Source organism: Eulemur rufifrons, chromosome 24 (assembly GCF_041146395.1).
Source record: "Eulemur rufifrons isolate Redbay chromosome 24, OSU_ERuf_1, whole genome shotgun sequence".
NCBI lineage: Eukaryota > Metazoa > Chordata > Mammalia > Primates > Lemuridae > Eulemur > Eulemur rufifrons.
Window position 1 is genome coordinate 8,330,295 of NC_091006.1, and position 9,997 is coordinate 8,340,291.

Here is a 9,997-nt window from a genome sequence, read left to right on the forward strand (position 1 = left end):
CCCTACCTGGTGCCTCGCCAGAATTGGGAAACTATTTAGAAGTATTCATATTTGTATGGTAATAGAACTATTTGCATAAATTCAATATGAATCTGCTCTTCTAGTAACAGGATACATTTGAAAATATTGGTTAAGTTACCAAGGCTTTCACTGGGATGCCGTACTTGAGAATGTACCTAGAATGCACCCATAGGGACTGCACGCAAAGTCTGAAGTCTGCCTAGTTTGGCTTCCTAGTCTTGAGAGGTTTTCAAAAGTTTAATCTGAGATATCTTATCAAAAGTTCCAGCAAAATGAATTTAAAAAGAACGTAAGTGGTCAATTGCTCTTCTTGCTGCACTTACGTAAATAACCAGGCCAAGTTTGATGAGACTAAACCTATTTTGCAAACAAATTAGTCTTACTCTGATTACCTCTGGTAGAAATAGGGATGACCATAGAGAGAAAAATTATGTTTTAAAAGAAAAATTACACTACACCTGTTATTCCATTGTAGCTCTGTTCATTGTTTTTGAGATTTTATTATCTACCTGTACACTGGATCCTGAACTCTTCTAGTTCCTCCAATTCAATTTTCTCCCACGGAATCAGTAAGAACAAAAACTGTGTTCCTGAAGCCCTAGAAGTCAGAGCTGGACAGCTCAGTGTAAATTTCCAGGCACAACTTTTGTGCCTGGTGTGTTGGCCACTCAGAAAGGTCACAGAATGTCCAATACCATAACTAGAGACACGCAAACTGCAAACCAGGACAAGAAGCCAATGACTTCACACTGTGGACACAAGACTCCCCGTGATAATGATACTCTTACCCCTCTTAATATTTCCCTGCTCATGCCCACCTATTTCATTAGGCAAGATAACGCTGTAAGTATAATTTTTTTTTTTTTTTTTTGAGACAGAGTCTCGCTTTGTTGCCTGGGCTACAGTGAGTGCCGTGGTGTCAGCCTAGCTCACAGCAACCTCAAACTCCTCGGCTTAAGCGATCCTACTGCCTCAGCCTCCCGAGTAGCTGGGACTACAGGCATGTGCCACCATGCCTGGCTAATTTTTTGCACATATATATTTTAGTTGGCCAGATAATTTCTTTCTATTTTTAGTAGAGACGGGGTCTCACTCTTGCTCAGGCTGGTCTCGAACTCCTGACCTTGAGCAATCCACCAGCCTCGGCCTCCCAGAGTGCTAGGATTATAGGTGTGAGCCACCGCGCCTGGCCTATAAGTATAATTTCATAATCAGTAGCTTGTGCAGGTCACTTGGGAGAGTCTTGGATCTGTCACGTCATCATGTCAAACCCAAATCTTTACATGACCTAAGGGATCCTCTATTCCGCTTGGCAAGCAACATTAGCAGCATCCCTAACACAACTGCTTATTCAAATTGAACTAGGGGTCTCTTTTGCAGTTAGACTTCTAGGCCTACTTGTTATCCCTGTTTTAACTTAACCCAGCCATGAGATGATACATAATAGAGCTGCTACCTGCTAGCGAAACGGAGAGGGGTCTGTGCATTTGCTGACACTTCTTGATGCACATCAGATATTATAGAGACTCAATTGCAAAAATTAACAAACGTGCTACTTGGTTAAAATGGGTAGACTCCTTATCTGGACGGTTCTTTGATCTATGGTCTTTTAGTTGGTTTGGCTCACAGGGACCCTGCCTAAGGAGCATCCTCCAAACTCTTGGCGTCACCCTCCTGATGGTTGTAATAGTCTTCTCCCTGGTGTATTGTATTCACTAAACATTTTAAATGTTTGCATGCAGCCCAAACATCAAGTGGTCTCTCTTCGACTGGAACGACAGAAACCCAAAGAAATGTGCGACTGGGAGGACACCGTAACCATGAATGATGCCTTGCAACTGGAAGCCCAAAATGAGGATAACTGAGAGTAGCGCCACTGCCTTAAGTTTTGGTCACAATCTCTCCTAGGTGAGAGCCTACTGGCTCCACAACGGAGTCACTCATGCTAAATGCCATATACTCAAACTGAAACTTAAGGAAACAGAAAGAACCCAGAAAAAAGAAGAGCAGTTTTTCCTGAAAAGAGGAGATTCCAGTCTGAGTCAGCGTAATAGGGAAGTTCCCTTTGCTTTCACTCTTATGAATAAGTAACCTGAAGTACCTTGATTTTAACAATCAGTTTTCTATTGTTCTGTTTCCTCCTTCTCATTTCATAAAACCTGCTGCTCTGCTATCGTGTTGCCCAGTGGGAGCTATGACTGTATCTTCTGGCATAGAAGCTGCCCCATTCATGAATCACAAATAAAAGCCAATCATATCGATAACTAAATGTGTTGTAATTTTTTCTTTAGACACATCTTCAAAGCCAGCCATGGCCAAGTGGAGTCCTTCTCACTCCATGTGATCCTGCCCCTGGTTCCCCTGCCTCCTCTTTCACTTACCAGGACCCTTCTGATTACACAGGGCCACCCAGACAATCCAGAATCATCTCCCCATCTCAGGATCTTTAACTTACTCACATCGTTAAAGTTGTTTTTACCAAATAAAGTAACATCAAAGACCTCCAAGGATGTGGACGTTTGCAAATGCAGACCTGACTGGTGAAATACGGGGAGCACGAACGTGCTGGAATCTGGCCTCATGGACCTCGTGTGTTGGGAAGATGGGATAGGAATACGAGAGGTTAAGTCTCTTCCATATCTCAAGAGTATTATTAATACTAAGGATCTAAGACCAATTGCTGGGAGGAATATTTCTCTAGAGAGCACGATGAGGTCTTGGACCAAGCTCTGCAGTCCAGCAGGTCACATTACACTCACAGCAAGATGCTGCAGTTGGTTTGGACTCGGTGACTCCCTGGGTAGAGAGAGATGCATGAGTGCGGTTAGGAGGACAGAAAGGAAGAAAGGAAGGGAAGTCTGAGGTGTCTCAACAGTAATAAGAAGAGAAAGATACCAAATTAGGAAAAGTGATATGTGTGATGTTAGTAAATTTAGAAAGAGCTCCACATCCCTGATTCCTGTGGAGAGTTATGCAAAATGGGGAGGAGCCCGACAAGGCATGTGAAACACTTTCTTCCTTATCTCATCCTTCTTCAGTCTTTCTCTTTACACCTTGTAAATAAGGAGAGTACAGAGACAAAAATTATGTCCTGGGCCACAAGAGGGGATTCCTTTAGCAAGATGAGATTCCTTTAGCAAGATGAAAGCTTCCCTTGAACAAGATGAGTGCTCTCCTTGGCCAAGATCAATGCTGTTTGCAAGGCACCCTGAATCCTGTTTCTAGGCTTGGCTTTCAGCAAAACCATTTGACTTAAGGACATATTCCTTGACCCCCCAGGAGACAATAACTGTGACAGAAGCCACACCCACTCAGGGTATTCCTGCTGCTGGGTAAAGGTATTTTCCAGAACGTTGTGCGTGAGCTCCTGCTCCCTAATCCTTCCACTCCTGGAAGTTAAGCCTCCCCCTTAACCATTTTCATCTCCAGCCGGCCTGCCAGGGGCTGCAAAACAGCCCCCACCCTAGATGACCAGGTGGCCCCTATTCCCATAACTACGAGAGCTCACACTGACTCAGCACTCACTGTGTGCCAGGCACGATCCTGTGGGCTTTACTTGTACTTACAATCCTCACCAAAAATCCTGTGAGCATAATCACCCCCGTTTTTACACATTAAAAAAACTGAGGCAGAGAAGTTAAGTAATGCACCTAACATGGCCCAAGTCCATAATTTCACCTCATCCCCCAACCTATCTGGGCAGAGGATGCCCTAAGGTTTCTGAGGTCTCCTGAATGGCATCCACCTTCCAGAATGATTTTTGCCCCCTCTACTTTCAGGATGTGACAAACAGCATTTTGTTTTCTGTCTCGCTGTTCACCTGTGCACCTGTTCCCTAACACCACACTCACAACTGCACAGCCCTCCATAAAAGCTTCATTTTATGAATCTTGGTGTCTGGGGGAAAAGCAGGACCAGCTATTCAGTCTCATAAAAAGTCACTTTTACTGAATTGTGAACTATTTGCATAGCCGTTCTCTGCCCATAAATGGGGTGCACCAGGGAAAGAATGTATAATGAGAAGGAATTATGAGGAGTGCGAGTCCCTGGAATGGCCACAAAGGGGAGAAGATTCTAAATCCAGAAATAGTCGTAAAAGACACCCAGAGTTTGTGGCCTTGGAACAACTGCAGTCCCACCTGTCTCTTTCCATACCTGCTCCCATCTGACTTCCTTCTCAGCCGCCTCTCCTGGCCTTGCCTTCTCAGACCAACACTGGAGGCCTGGGAGCTGGGGCCAGACCAGAGCACCCAGTGCTGAGCTGTGGGGGTGGAGGAGGCAGAAAAGGTAGACAAGGGTTCCACTCATAGAGGATCTGGCTCACCTAGGTACACATCACCTGGGCAGGGAATGGATCAGTGAAGGGTTATGCAGGACTCACAGCTTAGGGACTTGTACTAAGGAGTTCTACTTCCTTGGTGCTGCCTGAGAACAAAGGGGTGGGTGTGGAAGGCATCAGAACTTTCTCCCATTTAGAAACCCACTGTCCCTCCCATCTCCCTCTGTTGGGTTACCTTTCTCCGTCCACTTATTTGCTGAGTTGTGTTCCAAATGAAAAGAATTTTCAGTTGAATTCCTTAAAGTCCCAAGCATTCAGTTCAGTTCAAGAATGTCTATCATCTTAGTGATAACCAGGTACAAATATTTTTAAAAGGCTCTGCAGGAACTTCTGATAAGAGCCTTTGCACCACCCACAATACCTCTGTGAACCACCGAGCCATAAAATTGAAGTAGAAGTTACCTGCTATGTGCTGGGGACCTTTGTGTTTGCACTTCCTCTAATATTCACAATGGCCTTTTTTGAAGTAGATACGACTATCCCTCTATTCCGAGATATCAAACAACCTGTCACTTTTCTCAGAACTGGTAAAAGATGGAACCAGGATTCAGACCCACATATTTCTAAATCTAATGCTCATGTTTCAGTCCACTCCGTTGTAACTACCAGAATTCAAAGACAGGAAACATTTCTGCTTCTAACAAAAAAAAAAAAAAAAATCATGCACGGCTTCAATGAAGAGGATCTGAAATGGGCCTTAGGATGAAGAACAGTTCAGGAGTGGGAAGGCAAGGGTATTATTAAAAGAAGGAAAAGAATGAGAGTAAGTTCAGACTTGAGAAAGTGAAATGTGGGTCAGGTCATTCTATGTAGATCAAGGGAGTAGATTGGGCCGTGCTATGCGGGCTTTGAGTGGCAGCCTAAGGAATTTGCACTTTATCCTGTAGATGACAGGACTCACTGGAAAGCTTTGAGGAGGTCAGAAAAATGACAAAAAAGCATTTGCAGGAAGATTACTCTCACAGTATTAGGCAAGAGAACTAAGGAACCGGTTCTGAACATTGGCAACTCACTAGAAACACCTGGAAGCTTGCTTTTTTCTTCTTTTTTTTAACTTTTCTTTTTGAAATAATTTCAGACTTTCAAAAATGTTCCAAAAACAGTGAGAGTCCCCATATGCTTTTTACTCAACTTCTCCAAGTATTCACATTTTAGATAACCACAGTACAACCATCAAAATCAATAAATTATCGTGGGCATCGCACAACTAATTAATATACAGAGCGTGTTCAAATTCTATCTATCTTCCCACTGATGTCCTTTTTCTGGACCAGGACCCAATCTAGGATCACACATTGCATTTAGTTGTTTTGTCTCCTTAGTCTCCTCTAACCTGGGACAGTTCCTCAGAATTTCTTTTGCCTTCATGACCCTAATACTTCTGAAGCATATTGGCCAGTCATTTTGTAGCATGACCCTCAGTTTGGGCTTATCTAATATTTCATCATGGTTAAACTCGGGTTGCACGGTTTGGGCAGGAACCATAGAAGAGATGCTGCACCTTCTCAGTCCATCATATTGGGAGGGCCAGGATGTGGATACCTCTGATCACTAGGATGTTAACTTTGAGCACTAGGCTAAAGTCCCTCCACTGTGAAATGACTGTTTCACTGGGAAGCATTCCCAAACTACCAATGTCTGGGCCACACCATAGACCAATCAAATCACACTGTCTTGGGGTACGGCACAGGCATTGGTAGGTTTTAAATGCCCTAAGGGGCTGGGCTCTGTGGCTCACACCTGTAATCCGAGCACTTTGGGAGGCCGAGGCAGGAGAATCACTTGAGCATAGAAGCTCAAGACTAGCCTGGGCAATAGTGAGACCCTGTCTCTACAAAAAATTTTAAAAATATACCTGGACATAGTGGCACATGCCTGTAGTCCCAGCTACTCCGGAGGCTGAGGCAGGAGAACTGCTTCAGCCCAGGAGTTTGAGGTTGCTGTGAACTAGGTTGATGCCATGGAACTCTAGCCTGGGCAACAGAAGGAGACCCTGTCTAAAAAAAACGTGTGTGTGTGTGTATGTGTGTGTGTGTGTATGCCCTACAGGTCACTCTAACCGACATCCAGGGTTGGAAATCAATAGCTCAGACAGTGAAGATTACAATTCCGGAAACCAACTAGGAGGCCATTCCTTGGGCCTCTCTTTTTAAGAGAACATCCAATTCCAGGCACAGATAAATATATCTGGACTTTGTCATGGACTCATGACCGGGGAAAGGGAAGGCCAAAATCCCCTGATTGAGAAAGTGATGGGTGAGTAGACTGCTATCCAATAACAAAAGAAGGCAGGAGACTAAATGAATTCTCCAGCTCTCCTGGCCTATTTTCTCTCCACACATTAGAGAAACTTTTGCTGCAGGGAAAACACACACCATGTAATTTTACTATCATAAGCCACACATGAGTCCCAATTGCCCTGGCCTAGAGGGATGATGAACTATGTGATACAAGCACATGACCACACCTGGAAAGTTGCACAGTTCCAGGTACACTGAATGAACAATTCACAGCATCCAGGCCAGAGGTACGTGACCACCCCACCCCCCCTTAAATAATCTTGTTCTCTGCACTTGGTCTTTCGTCCTTAATCTCTTCAGAAGTAAGAGACAAAAGACCTTGGTGTAAATTTCCTGAAATAGGAAAGTGTACACATCTCCTGCTACCAGGCTGTTGAAGCAATAAGACGCTGTGCTCAGCTTCCTTAGAGTCATTATCCTGGGGTTTCCATAAAGCAATTTCATCAATCCCTCCCTTAGAGGGGCCATCTGATAATATGCAAAAGGAAACACCAATTTTACCAAAATCCAGAGGCAGGAAGGACCCTGACAACAGCAATCCCTAAGATGCTCACAAGACCACCAGGGTTTGGACAGCTGGTGCAGGAGGAACTGCTGCTAGGCAACAGCTGAGAAAAAGAGAAGGTAGTTTCCACATTCAGGAAGCACTAACAGAAGAATTAACTGAATTACCCCTCAATTATCACACAACCAATAACATTCAAGCCGCCCTATGGGGTCTCACTGAGAGGGCTGGCACATGACTAAATGCTAACACACGAGTAAGATGATTTATGGAAGGGTGGGATCAACTGGGTCCGGAATGGCTGGGAAAGTTTCCATGAAAGAGGCAGGATTCAGGTCAGGCCCCGAATGGTTAAGCCTCAGGAAAGCAGACACAAGGAGAAATATGAGCCCAGGGAGCCAGATGTCAGCACCACCATAGATGATAGTTTCAAAGAGGCCCTCAGGAAGGAGAGTGGGTTTCCATGTTATTTTATTCATTCCTCTCAACCAACATATGGGATTATTTCAGAGGAGGAAGCTGATCCTCAGAAAGGTGAAGGAACCTGCCAAGGCTGGTGGTGAGTCTGGGATGAGAAACTGGGACAGTGTAGCCACAGAGCCCGTAGCCCCACCCTCACCCCAGAGAGAGAACTGAACGCAGCACATTTAGGGGACAGGAAGGAGCAGGGAGAGAGAGCTGTGGCAGAAAGAGAGGATTAAAAAATAGGGAAGATAGGTAAGCGTGCTAAAGGGGGCCATATGTTGTTGAGCCATGAACACTAGACAGCGACATTTGAACTTGATCTTGTGATTACAGAAGAGCCACTGAAGGTTTTGAGTAAAGGAGTAAAAAATGTAACACCTTGAGCAAGACCAGGGGGATGGTGAACACGGGATCCTGGGTTATTAAGCTAAAGAGATGTCACTCACAACAGCAAAGGAGGCCACATGATGCAGTGCAGCGAGAACTGGATGAAGAGGTCATAGTTCTGGGTTTAAATGCAAACTAAGGTCATGGCTGTGTTAGGCAAGTTATATGCTCTCCCTGGGCTTCAGTCTCTCTTCAGCCACAAATCAGGAGCAGAGAGAATTAACCTAAATGACCCTAAAGTCTTGCAACTCAAAGTGTGGTCCCCAGCCAGCAGCAATGACATGGTCCAAACACCCACCAGAAATGTGGAATCTCAGGCCCCACCAGAACAATCAGAATCTGTATTTAAGCAAAAGCTTTGGGTGATGCATAAGCACATTAAAGTTTGTGAAGCGCTTCTCTAAAATGTCTTTCAGTTCTTTTATTTCACACTCACCTAAACTCTGCCACTTCACAGGAAAAAGAAGGAAAAAAAGTTTACACCTCCTTTGTGCCTTTTCCTAACCCTAACAGGTCCTCTCCAACTTGCCCACATCCAGGTAGAGCTTTAGGGAACATCAAGTGGGTCTGTGCTGCCACCGTGTGGCCACGGTAGGTAAATGCATGTAACTCTCAGTGTCGTGAGGGAAGGAGCCTAGTTAAGGGCTCAGGAAACTATCCCTCAATTTGACAAAGACTTGCCGAGTACTCCCCAAGTGCCAGACCCTGCATAAGTCCAGGAAATACAAAAACAAACAATAAACAGCCTCTTCCCTGAAAGACCTGCTGTTCCACACGTCGCCCAGCCTGGAGCATCCCTCAGCTCCGCCCTCAGCACTGGCACCTCAGCCCATGGTGCTCCTGGCTCTCCAAGCTCCCCACACCCCTGTCAACTCCTCCGCCACCAGGTGTCCGCCACCTGAAGGCCGCTGCCCCTGCAGGTGGCTCCTGCACTGCACACCTGCGTCCTCCCAAAAAGGGCACTTTCCTTCATGACCTTCTCTCCAGCGTCACCATCTATCTCTGCACCTGCTCACCAAATGCCGCCTGGCTGCGCCTGTCCTGGTCCCTGGGGAATCAGGGCCCAGCCCGGAGCTGACACGGAAGAGGGGCTCCTTGACGGTGGAAGCCAATGGACCAGACACATGGTGACCTGCCCCGCAGTGTGCGAAGACAGGGCACAGGCACCCTGCAGGGTGTGACCACCTGGCCCCTGCTCTCTGGCAGATGTGGGGCCTCAACCCCTCATGACTGGGGAGGGAGGACACAGCTCGACAGGTGGACAGGGGTGAGGGAGGAGCCCCTTCAGCTCCCAGGCTCAGCCCACACCCACCACCCCCTGAGTTGTGAGCAACTTGACCCCCCTCACACCCACGGGCTCTCTGGCCACTGCCTGTCCTTCCTCTGCACAGAGGGGCTCGACCAGGCCCTAAAACCCTCCAGGCCAGACCCCAGGTGAGTCATCAGTGGGAGGCTGAGCCCCTCCTGGCCACAGAGGCCATCAGGAGCCAGCAGGAGTCTCTCCAGGTCTGAGCCCCTGCTCTGCCCCACCTGCCCCCTCCTGGGTCTCTGAGAGGTACATCCTATAGGGTCCCTGTGCAGCTGCCCACCCCCTGCACCACCCATGGGAAGGCAGGTTCACCACAGGACAGTCAGCAGCACAAAAGACAGAGGCCACACAGGACGGTCAGGGACAACCTGGATGGGCCCTGAGTCACAAATCAGCTACCAGACCCCAGGGAGCCAGACAGTGCCTGAGACCTGTCCTTGGTGACCACAGGGCCCACAGCCCCCAACTGACCCACCAGCACAGGCCTCTCCTCAAAGGACGAATGAGAGCCTCACACTGCACACCTCCAGGAAGGACAGTTCCCCCTGGGACACCTGCGTCCTGGAAGCTGTGGCCAAGCTAGACCCAATGAGAGAGGGAGGGTCCCTGTCACTAGTCATCACTCAGCTTGCCCGATGCACCACCTCTGTGTCTGTGTGTATATCTGAGTC